Below are 20,530 nucleotides of genomic sequence, written 5' to 3'. Positions count from 1 at the left end.
ATAGAAAAATAAAAGAACTCAAAATGAAAAAGAGTCAGGCGCAAAAGTGCCTGAAAAATTAAACTAAATGCACCAAAATGATCAGCACGAAATAAATCTCTCGGAAACATACAAGTTTTGATCAAGTTTTGAAATAAAAAGTGATTGGTTAAAAGTCCCAGACTGTTCAAATTTTGACTGAAAATATAGCTGAAAAAATAAAACGATTACGCTAGGCTAAACTACGCGAATGTAGATTAATAAAATTGACGCTTGCAAGCTAGATTTAGAAATTTCTTACCAGTGCTTCACTTTTGGATATACGCTAGGAAATTTTAACCTACGTAGATTAATAAAATTGACGTTTGCAGGAAATTTTAAAAATAAAACGATCACACTAGGTTAAACTACATGATTTAGAAATTGATTGTTCCATCTACTGATGTTGAAGATGGTCACCTTTATACTCTGGTTCAATTCTATGATCCAATCTATCGGTGCTTCACTTTCCCTGACTATCAGTTGTTGCCTACCATGGAGAAGTATTCTTATCTTTTGGATATACCAGTTTCTGATAGGGTTCCTTTTTGTGGTTTGGAAGGAATTCTGGAGTCTCAAGTTATTGTTGGAGCTATTCATCTAAAGAAATCTGAAGTAAATGCTAATCTCACTGTCAAAGGAGATATCTGAGGGTTGAGTTCAAAATTTATGATTAAAAGATATTTTTCTTTTGCTAATGTTGGTAGCATGGTGACCTTTGAAACTATTTTTTCCTTACTCATCTATGGTTTGGTCTTGTTTCCCAACATTGACAATTTAGTTGATGTTAATGCTATTAGGATCTTTTTGGTTTGGAATCCTATTCCAAATGTGCTTGGTGACACCTATTTTTCCATTCATCATAGGACTTCTAAAGGACGCGGAACTATTGTCAGTTGTGCACCTTTGTTGTACAAGTAGTATATTTTGCACTTGTTGCACTCTCCTTTATTCAAAGAAAATAAGGTTTGTTTAAGGTGGTCTCAGAGACTGATGTCTCTCACCAATGATGATATCACCTTGTATTCTTCTGTTTACGATAACGTCGAGATTATTGATAGTTGTGGGGAGTTCTCTAATGTGCTTATTCTTGGTACACGAGGAGGAATCAACTACAATCTTACTTTGCAAAGACGTCAACTTGGGTTGGATATGAAGGACAAACCTAATAACACTTTGTTAGAAGGTTTGTTTTTCCAAGAAGGGAAAAACACTCAAGGATTTAAGGCTAGGATGGTGCGTTCTTGGCACAATATTCATAGGAAAGGAAAAAGTAAGCTTGGATTGAGGAATTGTGTAGCTTTGGAACCTTACACTAGTTGGGTGAAAAAAAGAGCAAAAGAATTCAAGATGCCTTACGCTTATGAGATACCTATGTCTTTAGTAGTGCTCAAATCACCCACTATTCATATTGAAGACATATAGGAGTTATAAGAAGCTTTGGTTAGGATGAAGCAATAAAATAATGCTTGGGAAGACATGTTCCACGCTCCGAACCTCGAGAAGATAGAATTGCAGAAACAGTTGAAGGAAAAGGACTACTTGATAGAGTTGCTTGAGCAACGTGCTATGAAGAGGTAAAGGGACCAAGAGGATTTATTTTCCTCTAACATTTCATCATTTACTCATCTTCCTACTTCTGGTGTTTGGAAATGCATTGTAGATTAACTCGTGATGGAGAAGGATGCCATGAATAGCAACTATGATAGAGAGATCAAAAGACTTCACAAGAAGTATCATCTTGGAGTTGGGTCATCATTAGATATGATTCCATAGACCTAATTTCTTTCTGCCTATGTTTTGGGATTATTGAGATTGTATTTCAGATTGTAATCCTTCCCACTATTAATAAAATAAGATTTTCAGTATTTCAAAATACGTTATTTTATTTATGACGTTTGCAATTTGCTTTATATCTTGAAGTTCCTTGAAAACTATGCATTTACATTTGCATATCATGCATCATATGGAATCTTGGTCTTGATTTTTATAAGTTTGCTAGGTGTCTTATTGCTTCCTTTTCTTGGTCTTTGTTTAGATAAGGTGTCTCACCAGTACAACACTCGTGCTAATCAATAGAGGAAGATGTATCGTTTAGAGAAAGATAATTGTGAACTCCGCGAGGAAGTGACTACTCTGAGAGAAAGTTTGGAAAGGCTCATTGTGATGATGGAAGTTTTGAAGGCTGCTCAGAATCAACCTCCTCCTCCTGGTTTCCCCTGGGGTATGCCTCCTCACTTTGTGCCAGAAGGATATCAACCAGCTGTTGAAGTTCCCATTGCTCAACCTATTATGTTTGTACCACCTACCATGGTCCATGCTACTCCTTATGTGGAAGAACCTGTTTTCCATTCTGATCAGAGTAAAATTGTTGGTGTCTATGAAAGAATGGATGGATTTCAAGATCAGTTTCAAGCAATGCAGAAAGAGATTCAAGCTCTGAGAGGAAAAGAATTGTTTGGGAAGAATGCTCATGATTTGTGTTTAGTTCCTAATGTGAAGATCCCTCATAAGTTCAAAGTTTCAGATTGAAGGAGAATTGCGATCTAAAACGCAGCGGAATTTAAAAATTTCTCCTTTAATGATCCTTACGAATGGGCATGATTAGTGATAGAATCGTTACCTCTTGTGGCGATCACGAACGTTGAACGATGACAACGCCTCTACTCAGTCCACACGAACGGATTCCTTCAATCTCAGTGCTAGCTGCTACGAATGAAGGCTTTGAGTGAGAGAGAGAGGGAAATGAAATTCCAAGAGAGTGACAATGCTTCTACCCAAGGGTTCTATTTATAGAACCACTTGTGTGGGCTTCAAGCTAAAAAGCCCACTTAAGTGTATTTTGGCCCATATTTTATAATATGCCCAAAATCACTTAAGCGTGTGGTACCTTACCATATCTCGTATTCCACTTAAGTACACCGTACCTTACGGTGTTCCTTAGTTACTCTATCTCTCATCAATTCGTCCTTTGTGTGTGACCCTGTAGGTTTTCGCGACGTTGGCAATTATATTAAATCACGCATTTAACATAATAAACAGTGAGCGGTATCTAGCAACACATCACTGCTACCCAAGTTACGAAAATGTCATGTGATCTGACAAATCCTTCTGTGATAATAATTATGTGTATAATTACCCTTTTGCCCTTATGTCTATATTGAACACAAGGCATAGACCGTGTCATCCTTGTCCAGTTCAATATTGGACCCATAGACATTTATCCTATTACGCAGGATGGGCAAATTCCATCTAGGTCACTCATGTCCCTTAGCATGCTTTGTGGAGTACCCATCAACTGTCTTTATGGTTATCCAATTACGGACAATGTTGGATCAGCAATAAAGCACTCGACTCTACATCTAGGGTCCATAGTGGTTTCAGGTCGAAGAGTGGTATACACCATTATCACCATGTGAATAACTTATGACACTTTGCATAACATTCTATATAGTATTCTCATAGCGGGTCAATCCAGTATAAATATTACTCTTAATATTCATACCTATGCTTAAGACTTGATAACTCTTTATCCATGATCCATGAGATGTGATCATCAGTCTACAAACATAATAGTCTTCATGCTTTAATGTTATCCCACTTCACAATAAAGCTTGACTACGGATACTTTAAGAATAGTGTCCTTATGTTTAATGTGATCTCATGATTAAGTCATACTTGATACATTAAATGGACTAGCTATTCTAGGGACTTTATTAAACAAACATAATAAAGAAAAAGCCTTTTATTATTAATAAATAATTCGATACAAGTACCAAAAGTATTGGCCTCTAGGGCTTACACCAACAATATCCCACTAGCACTAGAGCCAATCAGGCATACCCCTAATGCCCATAGATCTAGTATGGCCATCATGCTTCTGCTGCGCAAGAGGCTTTGTCAGTGGGTCAGCAATATTGTCAAGTGTAGGTACTCTACATATTTTCACATCTCCTCTATCTATTATCTCTCGAATGAGGTGATAACACCTAAGTATGTGTTTGGATGGTTGGTGAGATCTAGGCTCCTTAGCTTGTGCGATAGCACCATTGTTATCACAATAGAGACCAATGGGATCCACAATGCTAGGAACTATGTCAAGTTCACTAATGAACTTTTTGATCCAAACAGCTTCCTTTGCTGCACTTGATGCAGCAATATACTCGGCCTCGGTTGTAGAATCAGCAACTGTATCTTGCTTTGAACTTTTCCAGCTCACAGCGCCACCGTTTAAGCAAAACACATAACCAGATTGCGATCTAAAGTCATCCTTATCTGTCTGGAAGCTGGCATCGGTGTATCCAATTACAACCAACTCTTCCTGACCTCCATATATCAAGAATGAGTCCTTAGTCCTTCTCAAATACTTAAGGATATTCTTGACAGTTGCCCAATGGGCATCACCAGGATCAGATTGGTACCTACTCATTGCACTTAAAGCATACGAGACATCTGGTCGAGTACATAACATGGCATACATGATAGATCCTATTGCAGATGCATATGGAATCTTATTCATGCGATCCCTTTCTTCCTTAGTTGAAGGAGATTGTGTTTTTGATAGACACAGACCATGTTGCATAGGTATGAATCCCTTTTTGGAATCATGCATATTAAAGCGTCTCAGCACTTTGTCTATGTACGTACTCTGACTTAGGCCAAGCAGTTTTTGTGATCTATCTCTATAGATTCTGATTCCTAATATATAGGCTGCTTCACCTAGGTCCTTCATAGAAAAGCATTTCCCCAACCAAGACTTTACTTGTTGCAGGGTAGGGATATCGTTTCCAATGAGTAATATGTCATCTACATATAATACCAGGAAAAAGATCATGCTCCCACTAAACTTCTTGTAGACACAAGGCTCATCTTCATTCTTGATGAATCCATATTGTTTTACTGTTTCATCAAAACGAAGATTCCAGCTTCAGGAAGCTTGCTTCAATCCATAGATTGACCTTTGTAACTTACATATCTTTTGGGCTTCTTCTGGTATGTCAAATCCTTCAGGTTGTGTCATGTACACATCCTCAAGAAGATTCCCATTAAGGAAAGCAGTTTTGACATCCATCTGCCATATTTCATAATCATGATATGCAGCGATAACTGTAACACCCCGATAATAATAAAATAATTATTTAAATTGAGTTAATAATTTATTTATTAATTTAATTAAATAATTGGAAATTTTATTATTATTATTATTGGATTATTATTATTATTTGGAAAATATATATAAGTTGGAAATAAGAGAAAAGTCTCATTTGGGAAAAAGGTTTTCACGTGAAACCGAGAAGCATCGTGAAAGAGGAAAAGACAAAGAGGAAGAACCAGAGAGCAAAGGTTGGAGAAGAGCTTGGAGCTTAGAGATTTTGCCGGATTAACTCAGGTAAGGGGGGTTTATCGTCGATTAATGGGTATTATGGGATAATATGTGATGGGTAGTGATAAGCCGTTAATTTGACCCTAATTGGGATTGTTGATGCTGAAGAATTATGTTGGACAATTGTATTTAGACTGTAATTGAATCTGTGTTTGGGTTAGTTGTGAAATTCCGAACGTATAGCTTTTTACGGAATCGGAATCGGAGGTCCGGAAGTCCTCCAACGGTGGAAAATGCGGAGAATTCTGCATTCTGCCTTGTGTTAGCGCAGGAACTGCTGTTTTGTCTGCGTTAACCGGTTAACCCAGGGTGTTAACCGGTTAACACTGTTTTGAATTGTGAAAAGGTGCTGTTTTGCCTGCGTTAACCGGTTAACCCAGGGCGTTAACCGGTTAACACTGTTACGTTTTGCCAGAAAATGTGTTTTTGCCTGCGTTAACCGGTTAACCCAGGGCGTTAACCGGTTAACACTGTTGCAGAGTGGAAAAATTGGCTTTTTAATGTTGTGTACATAATTGAGAGTTGGCCTATGTTGGCGTATGATGTAATAGGGATTATTTCCCGCTGTTTTGAGCAGTATAGGTATTAGTAGAGTGTGCTAATACTGTGTTTAATTGATTTACATGATAATGATGTGTTGATACATGTGTTGATGATGTATGATGGTATGCATAATGATGTGAATGTATGTATTATGCATGTATGTGTGAATGGACTGTTGTATGGCTTAGAGTGTGAGCATATGTCCGTTGTGAATTGTTGTTGATGCTGCATTGCTAGATGATTAGCGTGCATAGCATAGCCTTTGGGGCTGTAGCTAATTCCCATGGTGAGGAATTAGTGAGTGAATCATTGTGGATTTGTTGTTGATGTTTGCATGCTAGATGATTAGTGTGCATAGTCTAGCCTTCGGGGCTGTAGCTAATTCCCATGGTGAGGAATTAGTGAGTGAGTCACTAGGTCTCAAATGAGTGGGACTAGTGAGCTTAGTAGCCGTATCTGGAGGGATCGGTGAGCTTGAACTATATGTTCAAGAATAGTCGGTACCGCATGTGTGGAGTCTCATTGCATAATGTATGTATGGCGTATAATATGAATGGATGTATTCCAATATTATACGTGTGGTTGTGTTGTTATGGAGTATGATTTGAGATTATACTTGTGTTTATGTTGGTGTTGAGTATGATGTTGAGCTGATGTGCTGTTACTGATTGTATGTTGCGATTAGGGTGATTAATGTGTTAAATTGCTTAACATGACATTATATTCTATAATGCTTATTATATTGATTGAGGAACTCACCCTTACAACTATTTTTCAGGTAACGAGAAATGAGTTGAGTAGAAGCGAATGCTTGGAGTCTAGTGTAGTCTCCTTAGTGGGTCGTGCTCTGATAGATGTAACATCGGGATGGGATGTTTTATTTTGTTGAATAATTTACATGTGAATGTTACATGTTGTACATGATTGATGAGATCTCTATCCGTTGCGTTTTATGCAAATACTTATGTTTTGAATTAATAAAGAGCATGACATTTATAATTGGTGAATGGCATGAATAATTGTGTGACACCCTTGAATGGCATAATTACTCTGATTGTTATATGTTTATTATTTTAATTAAATTTTGGGGTATTTTAGAAGGGTGTTACATTAGTGGTATCAGAGCATAGTCGGTCGAGTCGAGTCGTAATTATTCTGTTTCCCCTGTACGGGATAGGTGTTGTGTAACCCTATCAGTACTCATTGTTTTAGTTTGTTGGGTTTTCAGAATAGAGATGGCTGGAAGAGGTAGAGATGATGCTGCGATTGCTAAGGCTCTGGGTATGCTAGCTGGAGTACTTGGAGGAAATCCGAATGTTGTGGGAATGGGAGCTGCTCGTCAACTGAGTGAGTTCCAGAAGAACAATCCTCCAATGTTCAAGGGAGCATACGATCCAGATGGCGCTCAGAAGTGGTTGAAGGAGATCGCGAGAATCTTCCGAGTAACTGAGTGTGCCGATAACCAGAAGGTCAGGTTCGGTACGCATATGCTGGCAGAGGAAGCTGATGATTGGTGGGTTGCTACCCGCACTGAGTTGGAATCTGCTGGAAATGCTGAGATCACTTGGGCTGTGTTCAGAGAGAGATTCCTGAGGAAGTACTTTCCAGAGGATGTCAGAGGAAAGAAAGAGATAGAGTTCTTGGAATTGAAACAGGGTAACAGGTCTGTTACGGAGTATGCTGCTAAGTTCACAAAGCTGTCGAAGTATTACACTCCCTATAATGAGGCTGCTGGAGAATTTTCGAAATGTGTGAAGTTTGAGAACGGGTTGCGTCCTGAGATCAAACAGGCTATTGGATATCAGCGGATCAGAGTGTTTTCTGACTTGGTTGACTGTTGCAGGATTTTTGAACAGGATTCCAAAGCCAGAGCAGAGAGCTATCAGCAACGGGTTGATAGGAAAGGCAAGAATCAGAATGATCGTGGGAAACCGTATGCAGCTGGCAAAGGTTTCCAGAGACAGAGTGGGATGAAGAGGCCTAGTGGGGGAGACTCTAGTGCCCCTGCTAAGTGTTATAGATGTGGTCGGGCTGGACATCGGGTCCATGAGTGCACCAGTGTTATTGGTTAAGAAGAAAGAAGGTACTATGAGGTTGTGTGTGGACTACAGGCAACTGAATAAAGTGACGATCAAGAATCGGTATCCTTTGCCGAGGATTGATGATTTGATGGATCAATTGGTTGGTGCGAGTGTGTTCAGCAAGATAGATTTGAGATCTGGGTATCATCAGATACGTGTGAAAACTGAGGATATTCAGAAGACTGCTTTCAGAACAAGGTATGGACATTATGAGTATTCTGTAATGCCTTTTGGTGTGACTAATGCGCCTGGAGTATTTATGGAGTATATGAATAGGATTTTCCATCCGTACCTAGATAAGTTTGTTGTGGTGTTTATTGACGACATTTTGGTGTATTCGAAATCTGAAGAAGAGCATGCTGAACATTTGCAAGTGGTTTTAGAAGTCCTACGAGAAAAGAAGTTATTTGCTAAACTCTCTAAATGTGAATTTTGGTTAGAAGAGGTTAGTTTTCTTGGTCATGTGATTTCAAGAGGTGGTGTTGCTGTTGATCCTTCTAAGATAGAAGCGGTATCTAAGTGGGAAGCTCCGAAGTCAGTTTCTGAGATAAGGAGTTTTCTTGGACTTGCAGGTTATTATAGGAAGTTCATTGAGGGATTTTCTAAGTTGGCGTTACCGTTGACGATGTTGACTAGAAAGGGACAAGCGTTTGTTTGGAACTCGAAATGTGAAGAAGGTTTCCAAGAGTTAAAGAGAAGGTTAACTACTGCTCCTATTCTGATATTACCGAGTCCGTCGGAACCATTTGAGGTTTACTGTGATGCTTCATTGTTGGGTTTGGGTGGTGTGTTGATGCAGAATAAGCAGGTTATAGCTTATGCTTCGAGACAGCTGAGGGTTCATGAGAGGAACTATCCGACACACGATTTAGAGTTGGCAGCTGTAGTGTTTGTTCTGAAGTTATGGAGGCATTACTTGTATGGATCAAGATTTGAGGTTTTCAGTGACCATAAAAGTTTAAAGTATTTGTTTGATCAGAAAGAGCTGAATATGAGACAGAGGAGATGGTTAGAATTTCTGAAGGATTATGACTTTGGTTTGAATTACCATCCGGGTAAAGCAAACGTAGTGGCTGATGCTTTGAGTCGGAAATCATTACATATGTCTATGTTAATGGTTAGGGAATTGGATTTAATTGAGCAGTTTAGAGATTTGAGTTTGGTGTGTGAGAGTACTCACAATAGTGTTAAATTGGGAATGTTGAAGTTAACGAGTGGTATTTTGGATGAGATTAGAGAGGGTCAGAAATCCGATATGCTTTTGGTTGATAAGTTGACTTTAGTGAATCAAGGTCAAGGTGGTGAATTCAGAGTTGATGAGAATGGTATTTTGAAATTTGGTAGTCGGTGTGTATTCCGGATGTTACTGAGCTTAAGAAGAGTATTCTTGAGGAAGGACATCGTAGTGGATTGAGTATTCATCCTGGAGCTACGAAGATGTACCATGATTTGAAGAAGTTATTTTGGTGGCCGGGAATGAAAAGAGAAATTGCGAGTTTTGTTTATTCCTGTTTGACTTGTCAGAAGTAAAAGATTGAGCATCAGAAGCCGTCTGGGCTAATGCAACCGTTGACTATTCCAGAGTGGAAGTGGGATAGTATCAGTATGGATTTTGTGTCTGGTTTGCCGAGGACAAATAAGAATTGTGAAACTATTTGGGTGATTGTTGACAGATTGACAAAGTCGGCTCATTTCATTCCGATCAGAATGGATTATCCGTTAGAGAAATTAGCTGAGTTGTATATTGAGAAGATTGTAAGTTTGCATGGTATTCCGTCGAGTATTGTTTCGGACAGAGATCCTAGATTTACATCGAAGTTCTGGGAAGGTTTGCAGAAGGCTATGGGAACTAAGCTGAGATTGAGTTCTGCATATCATCCGCAGACTGATGGTCAGACTGAGAGGACGATTCAGTCATTAGAGGATCTTTTGAGAGCTTGTGTTTTGGAAAAGGGAGGTGCTTGGGATTGTTATTTACCTTTGATTGAGTTTACCTACAACAATAGTTTTCATTCGAGCATTGGTATGGCACCGTTTGAAGCTTTGTATGGTAGGAGATGTCGGACACCTTTATGTTGGTATGAGTCCGGTGAGCGTGCTGTGGTTGGACCGGAGATTGTTCAACAGACTACGGAAAAGATTAAGATGATTCAGGAGAAGATGAGAATTGCTCAGAGTCGTCAGAAGAGTTATCACGACAAGAGGAGGAAGTCACTTGAGTTCCGAGAGGGAGATCATGTGTTTCTTCGTGTTACTCCGATAACTGGTGTTGGTCGAGCTTTGAAGTCAAAGAAGTTGACACCTCGATTTATTGGTCCTTATCAGATTTTGGAGAGGATAGGGGAGGTAGCCTATCGTGTCGCTTTACCGCCGTCGCTTGCGAATTTGCATGAGGTTTTTCATGTGTCTCAGTTGAGGAGGTACATTCATGATCCGTCGCATGTAGTCCAAGTAGATGATGTACAGGTGAGAGATAACCTGACTGTTGAAACATCGCCTATGAGGATCGAGGATCGAGAATTGAAGCAGTTGCGGGGTAAGGAGATTGCCTTGGTGAAGGTAGCTTGGGGAGGACCAGCAGGTGGCAATGTGACTTGGGAACTGGAGAGTAAGATGAAGGAGTCTTACCCAGAGTTGTTCGCCTGAGGTATGTTTTCGAGGACGAAAACTCTTTTAGTGGGGGAGAGTTGTAACACCCCGATAATAATAAAATAATTATTTAAATTGAGTTAATAATTTATTTATTAATTTAATTAAATAATTGGAAATTTTATTATTATTATTATTGGATTATTATTATTATTTGGAAAATATATATAAGTTGGAAATAAGAGAAAAGTCTCATTTGGGAAAAAGGTTTTCACGTGAAACCGAGAAGCATCGTGAAAGAGGAAAAGACAAAGAGGAAGAACCAGAGAGCAAAGGTTGGAGAAGAGCTTGGAGCTTAGAGATTTTGCCGGATTAACTCAGGTAAGGGGGGTTTATCGTCGATTAATGGGTATTATGGGATAATATGTGATGGGTAGTGATAAGCCGTTAATTTGACCCTAATTGGGATTGTTGATGCTGAAGAATTATGTTGGACAATTGTATTTAGACTGTAATTGAATCTGTGTTTGGGTTAGTTGTGAAATTCCGAACGTATAGCTTTTTACGGAATCGGAATCGGAGGTCCGGAAGTCCTCCAACGGCGGAAAATGCGGAGAATTCTGCATTCTGCCTTGTGTTAGCGCAGGAACTGCTGTTTTGTCTGCGTTAACCGGTTAACCCAGGGTGTTAACCGGTTAACACTGTTTTGAATTGTGAAAAGGTGCTGTTTTGCCTGCGTTAACCGGTTAACCCAGGGCGTTAACCGGTTAACACTGTTACGTTTTGCCAGAAAATGTGTTTTTGCCTGCGTTAACCGGTTAACCCAGGGCGTTAACCGGTTAACACTGTTGCAGAGTGGAAAAATTGGCTTTTTAATGTTGTGTACATAATTGAGAGTTGGCCTATGTTGGCGTATGATGTAATAGGGATTATTTCCCGCTGTTTTGAGCAGTATAGGTATTAGTAGAGTGTGCTAATACTGTGTTTAATTGATTTACATGATAATGATGTGTTGATACATGTGTTGATGATGTATGATGGTATGCATAATGATGTGAATGTATGTATTATGCATGTATGTGTGAATGGACTGTTGTATGGCTTAGAGTGTGAGCATATGTCCGTTGTGAATTGTTGTTGATGCTGCATTGCTAGATGATTAGCGTGCATAGCATAGCCTTTGGGGCTGTAGCTAATTCCCATGGTGAGGAATTAGTGAGTGAATCATTGTGGATTTGTTGTTGATGTTTGCATGCTAGATGATTAGTGTGCATAGTCTAGCCTTCGGGGCTGTAGCTAATTCCCATGGTGAGGAATTAGTGAGTGAGTCACTAGGTCTCAAATGAGTGGGACTAGTGAGCTTAGTAGCCGTATCTGGAGGGATCGGTGAGCTTGAACTATATGTTCAAGAATAGTCGGTACCGCATGTGTGGAGTCTCATTGCATAATGTATGTATGGCGTATAATATGAATGGATGTATTCCAATATTATACGTGTGGTTGTGTTGTTATGGAGTATGATTTGAGATTATACTTGTGTTTATGTTGGTGTTGAGTATGATGTTGAGCTGATGTGTTGTTACTGATTGTATGTTGCGATTAGGGTGATTAATGTGTTAAATTGCTTAACATGACATTATATTCTATAATGCTTATTATATTGATTGAGGAACTCACCCTTACAACTATTTTTCAGGTAACGAGAAATGAGTTGAGTAGAAGCGAATGCTTGGAGTCTAGTGTAGTCTCCTTAGTGGGTCGTGCTCTGATAGATGTAACATCGGGATGGGATGTTTTATTTTGTTGAATAATTTACATGTGAATGTTACATGTTGTACATGATTGATGAGATCTCTATCCGTTGCGTTTTATGCAAATACTTATGTTTTGAATTAATAAAGAGCATGACATTTATAATTGGTGAATGGCATGAATAATTGTGTGACACCCTTGAATGGCATAATTACTCTGATTGTTATATGTTTATTATTTTAATTAAATTTTGGGGTATTTTAGAAGGGTGTTACAATAACAAGTAAAATCCGAACAGATTTAAGCATTGCAACTGGTGAAAAGGTTTCATTATAGTCAACCCCATGAATTTGTTTATATCCTTTTGCAACCAGTCTTGCCTTAAAGGTATGTACCTTACCATCCATGTCAGTCTTCTTTTTAAAGACCCACTTGCATCCTATAGGGTTAACTCCTACAGGAGGCTCTACCAAGGTCCAAACTTGGTTTGTATACATGGAATCCATTTCAGATTTCATGGCTTCTAGCCACTTTTCAGACTCGGGACCAGTTATGGCCTCTTGGTAGGTCACAAGCTCATCTTGATCCATGAGTAATACATCACCTTGATCTGTTATGAGATATCCATATCTCTCAGGTAGGTGGCGTATCCTTCTTGACCTACGCTGGTCTTGTTCTACTTGAGCAGGTTGCTCTTCCACAACTACTTGTGTTTCCTGCTCTAATTCCTCCATAGGTGTATCAATGCTTTGTGATTCTTGAATTTCTTCAAGCTCTACTTTCCTCCCACTGATTCCTTTGGAAATAAAATCCTTTTCTAGGAAAACTCTAGTTTGAGCGACAAACACTTTGCCCTCAGAAGGATTGTAGAAGTAATACCCTCTTGTTTCTTTAGGATACCCCACAAATAAGTATTTGTCAGATTTGGGCTCAAGCTTAGTTGAAATTTGTCGTTTCACATAAACTTCACAACCCCAAATCTTCATGTAATACATATGTGGTTTCTTACCACTCCATATCTTATATGGTGTCTTTTCAACCTTTTTGGATGGAACACGGTTAAGTGTGTAAGCTGTTGTCAATAGTGCATGTCCCCAAAAGGAGTTTGGAAGATCGGTGTGACTCATCATGGATCGGACCATGTCCAACAGGGTTCGATTTCTTCTCTCAGATACACCATTCCATTGGGGTGTTCCAGGAGGAGTAAGTTGGGATAGGATCCCACACTCTTTCAGATGGTCATCAAACTCTAGGCTTAAATACTCACCACCTCGATCTGATCGAAGAGTTTTAATATTCTTACCTAGTTGGTTTTGTACTTCATTCTTGAATTCCTTGAACTTTTCAAAGGACTCTGATTTGTGTTTCATTAAATACACATAACCATATCTACTGAAATCATCAGTAAATGTGATGAAGTACTGAAAACCTCCTCTGGCTGGTATGTTCAGTGGTCCACATACATCAATACGTATGAGGGCCAAAAGATCATTAGCTCTTACACATTTTCTTGTGAATGGAGACTTTGTCATCTTTCCAATTAAACAAGATCTGCATGTCTCATATGATTCATAATCAAAAGAGTCCAATAGTCCGTCTTTATGGAGTTTGGAAATGTGTTTCTCATTTATGTGGCCTAATCGACAATTCCAAAGGTAAGTTGGATTTAACTCATTAGGTTTCATCCTTTTAGTATTAATGTTATAAATAGGCATTTCAAGATCAAGGACATATAGTCCATTGTTCATTTGTGCAGTAGCATAGAATATATCATTCAAATAAATTGAGAAACAACTGTTCTTTATTATAAATGAAAAACCAAACTTGTCCAAACAAGAAACGGAAATAATATTCCTGCTAATTGCAGGTACATAATAACAGTTCTCTAACTGAATTATTAAACCACTAGGTAAAGTCAATACATAAGTTCCTACGGCTAAAGCAGCAACCTTTGCTCTATTGCCAACTCGTAGGTCGACTTCACCTTTTGCCAAATCTCTACTCCTTTTTAGTCCCTGCACATTAGTACAAATGTGAGAACCGCATCCAGTATCTAATACCCATGATACAGAAGTAGATAAATTAATTTCAATAACAAAAATACCTGAAGTTGAAGTCTCTACTCCATTCTTCTTATCTTCCAGGTACTTTGGGCAGTTTCTCTTCCAGTGTCCGGTCTTACCGCAATGGAAGCAGGTGCCTTCTTTTGCTATGCCTCCACTAGGCTTTAAAGCAGCAAGGGTGGGTTTGGGTTTGGCAACTTCCTGGCCTTTCCCTTTATCACCCTACTTGGTGGGCCTTTTGTTCTGTCTCTTTCCATTTCCGATCATCAGAATGGACTTCCCTTTTGACTTCAGATTCTGCTCAATAGTTCTTAACATGGCGAGCAGTTCAGGAAGAGATTTGTCCATATCATTCATATTGAAATTTAGAACAAATTGACTGAATCTATCTGGCAACGATTGCAAGATCAAATCAGTCACAAGTTCCTTTCCGAGGGGAAAACCCACTCTCTCAAGGTTTTCCACATACCCAATCATCTTGAGCACATGGGGACCTACAGGGGCTTCCTCAGCTAACTTGCCTTGAAAAAGGGCTTTTGAAACTTCAAACCTCTCATGCCTTGCTTGCTCTTGATAGAGCATCTTCAGGTGTTCGATCATATTGAACGCTGCCATGTTCTCATGTTGCTTTTGCAATTTTGAGGTCATGGTAGCTAGCATGAGACAAGCAGTTTCATTGGCATCATCGACATGCTTCTTATAAGCATCTCTTTCTGCCTTAGGTGCAGAACTAGGAGGTTCCTCTTCAGGAACAGGTTTCTCCAAGACATACAGCTTTTTATCATGTTTGAGGACAATCCTCAGGTTTCGGTGCCAATCCAGAAAATTTGTCCCAGACAATTTTTCTTTGTCAAGGATTGATCGCAATATGTTGTTAGAGGTTTTTGTTGTCATGGTAATCTACATAAGAATTAATGAAAACATAAGTATCAATAACATATTTAATTAGGCCTTTAATTAAATATGCTCCCACTATTTTACTCAAAATAAATGACCCTCATCATTTGATTCAGAAAATCCCGTTGGAAGATTTTCTAGTGGGTCGAGATCCATATTTCACTTCGTTCTAAGTCCGCGTAGGTGGATTACACAAAACTAGGTTATTTAGGTAGGAACTCCTTCCAATTGTATCTCATACAACTCTCGAAAATTTCAGTTGGGTGAATAACTCCTTATTCCGATCCATCATATGGATCATTCCCAACTCTTGCTTCTAAACATATATAATCTTATTATAATTTATTTAGTTAAGTTTGACCCATTGTTTTAACAGTTGGATATTAAAATTATCCCATCGCACCTTACTAATATAGAACATGCACCTCGCGTAGGCGAAACCTACATTATCCGATACTAGTCTTGATGAGTGTTAAAACTTGGAAAGCATAAACTTAATATTTAATTTGAGGGAATTCGCAATTATTCTGATCTCACCGGCTTATTTATCATATAAATCGTCTCTCACATGCATCAACATACATTCATATGCATCAACATACATATATAATGAAACAATTATGGCCCCTAGCGCAATTGTTCTCCCAAGCCAACGAGAGAACCTAAGCTAACCTAATAACGATCTAAGCTTCTCCAAGCAAGATCTTCAAGGTTGTCCTCCTTTGGCATTGACTTCTTTTCTTTCTTCATAACATTACATTACATAAAGAAACTCGTTTTACATACGAAGGAGATGAGAAAAGAAGTTACATTGAGAGATTAAAAGAGAGGCACGACATGCAGGTCGTATTTTAAAACCCAAAACAAAATAAAGGAAAACTAAGGCCATAACCGATCACCACAAGACAATAATAAACACATTATTATTATTATCAATTTTAATTCTTTTAATTAATTAAAACCAAATTAAATCTCGACGATCGATCACATTAGGCAGAGTTAGCCGAACGGGTGAATTTTGCCTTGCATTAACCGGTTAACCATATGCGTTAACCGGTTAACACTGTTTAAAAATCTGTTCATAATTTGTATTCTGTTTTGCGTTAACCAGTTAACCAAATACGTTAACCGGTTAACACTGTTGAAAAACTGTTAGAAAGCTGTATTTCGTTTCGCGTTAACCGGTTAACCATATGCGTTAACCGGTTAACACTGTTCGAAAAAGTGTTTAGAAAGCACAACTCTTGTGCAGTCACAACCCCAATCGCATAACTCTCTGACAACACTAACCCTAATGGACCAATTTCAGACTGTCAAACACATCTCGATTGTTGATTCAGTATGATTGATCAACACGTCATTGCTTCACCATACTAATGTCGGATCAAGAAGCAAACGATCATTGATCGCTCAAAGGAAAACAACCATTGAGTGTTTGGATGAACGAAACAAGAACAGTATATCATATATACCGTATTTTGCATCAGGATTATTTATATCATATATATAACTTGATCGATCTCGATTTAATTACTCGTTTATTCTTTGATTCATTCTGTTTTAATTGTATTAATACATAAAATAAACAGTTATCAGATTCATGGTTTCATAAGTGGCTCTGATACCACTGAAGGAGAATTGCGATCCAAAACGCAGCGGAATTTAAAAATTTCTCCTTTAATGATCCTTACGAATGAGCATGATCAGTGATAGAATCGTTACCTCTTGTGGCGATCACGAACGTTGAACGATGACAACGCCTCTACTCAGTCCACACGAACGGATTCCTTCAATCTCAGTGCTAGCTGCTACGAATGAAGGCTTTGAGTGAGAGAGAGAGGAAAATGAAATTCCAAGAGAGTGACAATGCTTCTACCCAAGGGTTCTATTTATAGAACCACTTGCGTGGGCTTCAAGCTAAAAAGCCCACTTAAGTGTATTTTGGCCCATATCTTATAATATGCCCAAAATCACTTAAGCGTGTGGTACCTTACCATATCTCGTATTCCACTTAAGTACACTGTACCTTACGGTGTTCCTTAGTTACTCTATCTCTCATCAATCTGTCCTTTGTGTGTGACCCTGTAGGTTTTCGCGACGTTGACAATTATATTAAATCACACATTTAACATAATAAACAGTGAGCGGTATCTAGCAACACATCACTGCTATCCAACACACGAAAATGTCATGTGATCTGACAAATCCTTCTGTGATAATAATTATGTGTATAATTACCCTTTTGCCCTTATGTCTATATTGAACACAAGGCATAGACCGTGTCATCCTTGTCCAGTTCAATATTGGGCCCATAGATATTTATCCTGTTACGCAGGATGGGAAAATTCCATCTAGGTCACTCATGTCCCTTAGCATGCTTTGTGGAGTACCCATCAACTGTCTTTATGGTTATCCAATTACGGACAATGTTGGATCAGCAATAAAGCACTCGACTCTACATCTAGGGTCCATAGTGGTTTCAGGTCGAAGAGTGGTATACACCATTATCACCATGAGAATAACGTATGACACTTTGCATAACATTCTATATAGTATTCTCATAGCGGGTCAATCCAGTATAAATATTACTCTTAATAGTCATACATATGCTTAAGACTTGATAACTCTTTATCCATGGTCCATGAGATGTGATCATCAGTCTACAAACATAATAGTCTTCATGCTTTAATGTTATCCCACTTCACAATAAAGCTTGACTACGTATACTTTAAGAATAGTGTCCTTATGTTTAATGTGATTTCATGATTAAGTCATACTTGATACATTAAAAGGACTAGCTATTCTAGGGACTTTATTAAACAAACATAATAAAGAAAAAACCTTTTATTATTAATAAATAATTCGATACAAGTACCAAAAGTATTGGCCTATAGGGCTTACACCAACACAGATTTCGAGAAATATAAGGGTAACTCTTGTCCTTTGAGTCATTTGGTGATGTATGCTCGCAATATATCGACTGAAACTGATAACCATCAACTGTTGATTTATTACTTCCAAGATAGTTTGATTGGTGCTGTTTTGAAGTGGTACATGGGGCTTGATAGCACCCAAATCCGTACTTTCAACAATCTAGGTGAAGCTGTTGTTCGTCAGTACAAGTATAATATTGACATGGTGCGGGACCGAGATCAACTTCGTGCTATGTCCCAAAAGGATAAAGAAACTTTCAAAGAGTACGTGCAGAGATGACGCGGGATTGCAGTGCAAGTCAGTCCTCCGTTAGAAGAGAAAAAGATGGCAAAGATTTTTTTCAAGACTTTGAGTCTGTTCTACTATGACCGGCTGGTTGCAAGCGCTCCCAGTGATTTTACCAAGATGGTCAACACGAGGATGAGACTAGAAGAAGGCATCTGTGAGGGACGATTGAAAGAAAGCGGTTCATCTGCCAATTCTAGGAAGTATGGAAAATGTTTACCCAAGAAGAAGGAACATGATACTAATGCTACTTTGACGAAAAGCGTAGGAGATCTCTGAGAAGTAATCAACGTTATCAACATGTGGCGTCAGTTACCCCGGTTATTAATCCTACTCCAGTTGTTCAAGTAGCACCGAATTATCAATCATGTTTTCAACAACGTACTCATCAACAGAATCATCAATAGAACCGTGTCTAAAGACCGACGCAATTTGACCCAATTCCGATGTCTTATACAGAATTATTTCCTGCTTTGATACAAAAGAATTTGGTACAGACAAGGACTCCGTCAGCTATTCCGAAGAAACTTCTATGATGGTATAAATCTTATCATCATTGTGCATTCCAGTGGTACTTAAAACATTGACAAATATTTATGACTACAAAATTAGTTAAAGTTAAGATTTTTTTAACATCGCCAAATAAAAATGAAATTGAAAAATGTCAGCACTTCAATTTTATTTAAATTAGTTTTTTTAAAAATAAATCACTTATGAATCGTTCCAACGTCCAATTCATACATGAAATAATTGGTTAAACTTTTTATATATTCATTGTAAAATACAATAATAAATTAAGAATTATTTATACACGGAATAAATATTTTACTAAAGAATAATTTATAAGTTCTATTTAAAAAAAAAATTGTTGATCAATTAATTAAGAATGAATAACAACGATATTGATTAAGATTGTGTTTCATGTTGATGTCTTCTAAATAAAAATTTGAATAAAGTTATAAATAGAAGAAAATGCTGTTTTTTTACTATTCAACTAGTAAAAAATAAAAATTTATTTATCTAATACTATCTTATCTCAATATGTTTTAAATAAAAATTGAAATAAATTATAATACAATATTTATAATGAAGTCTTTTTCAGGTAGTAGAAATTAGTTAAATTATAAATATTTTATTAATAAAATGGGTTGAAAAAAGACGAAAGAAAAATGAAAAAAAATAGTGTTTAGAATTGATTGTTTGAAGTAAAATAAATAGCTTTATTGTTATTATAAGGCAGAAAGAAAAAAACACACAGTATTGAAAGGCATGAATAGTGGTCTAAATTTATAAATCAATTAACTGCGACGGCATTCCACTATATCAGCGGGGATAGCTCAGTTGGGAGAGCGTCAGACTGAAGATCTGAAGGTCGCGTGTTCGATCCACGCTCACCGCATTTTTTCATTACTATTTCCGTCTTTTTTCTGCCATCGCATGGTATAACATTCGTTTGGTTTCTTATTAATTAAAACTGATTTCAACAATTCCATTGTCGTCCAGCGGTTAGGATATCTGGCTTTCACCCAGGAGACCCGGGTTCGATTCCCGGCAATGGAAGTGTTTTTTCTCACTTTTATTCCCTTGTCTCTTCAATTAGCATAACCAATAAATCTCTAACTAATTATACATGTAGCATTTGTTTATCAATATACATTATTTCTTATTAACACATTTATATAACTATCCTCTTTAATTAGCTAAATAAATCTCTAAACAATTTTATTTAAATTGTAGCTCTTTTATCAATATAATTTATATTTTCTTTATCAATAATTTCCTTTTTTATTTTTAACAAAATTATAATATACACACTTTTTTAATCATTATAAATTTATTCTACACAAATTTTATTCCTTTCTATATTAATAATATATATAATATTCAAAAATCTAATAGCATAAACATAATTTAATATTTTTTATTTTGAAAACTAAAATTACTTGTACAATAATTTTATGAAAAATAAAAAATACAATTTCTTT

General features: G+C 37.5%; 2 non-coding genes across 2 annotated transcripts; both read left to right on the top strand.

Annotated features, from left to right (window-relative positions):
- The first annotated feature begins 19,871 nt into the window (after nt 1–19,871).
- On the top strand, nt 19,872–19,944 carry TRNAF-GAA (transfer RNA phenylalanine (anticodon GAA)). Its single transcript has one exon. It is a non-coding gene; the product is annotated as a tRNA-Phe (tRNA).
- An 89-nt stretch (nt 19,945–20,033) lies between these two features.
- On the top strand, nt 20,034–20,105 carry TRNAE-UUC (transfer RNA glutamic acid (anticodon UUC)). The gene has a single exon. It is a non-coding gene; the product is annotated as a tRNA-Glu (tRNA).
- The last annotated feature ends 425 nt before the right edge of the window (nt 20,106–20,530 follow it).

Source organism: Lathyrus oleraceus, chromosome 7 (assembly GCF_024323335.1).
Source record: "Lathyrus oleraceus cultivar Zhongwan6 chromosome 7, CAAS_Psat_ZW6_1.0, whole genome shotgun sequence".
Classification (NCBI taxonomy): Eukaryota; Viridiplantae; Streptophyta; class Magnoliopsida; order Fabales; family Fabaceae; genus Lathyrus; species Lathyrus oleraceus.
Note: the sequence above shows the minus strand (reverse complement) of the source record. Positions and strands in the feature narration are given on the sequence as shown.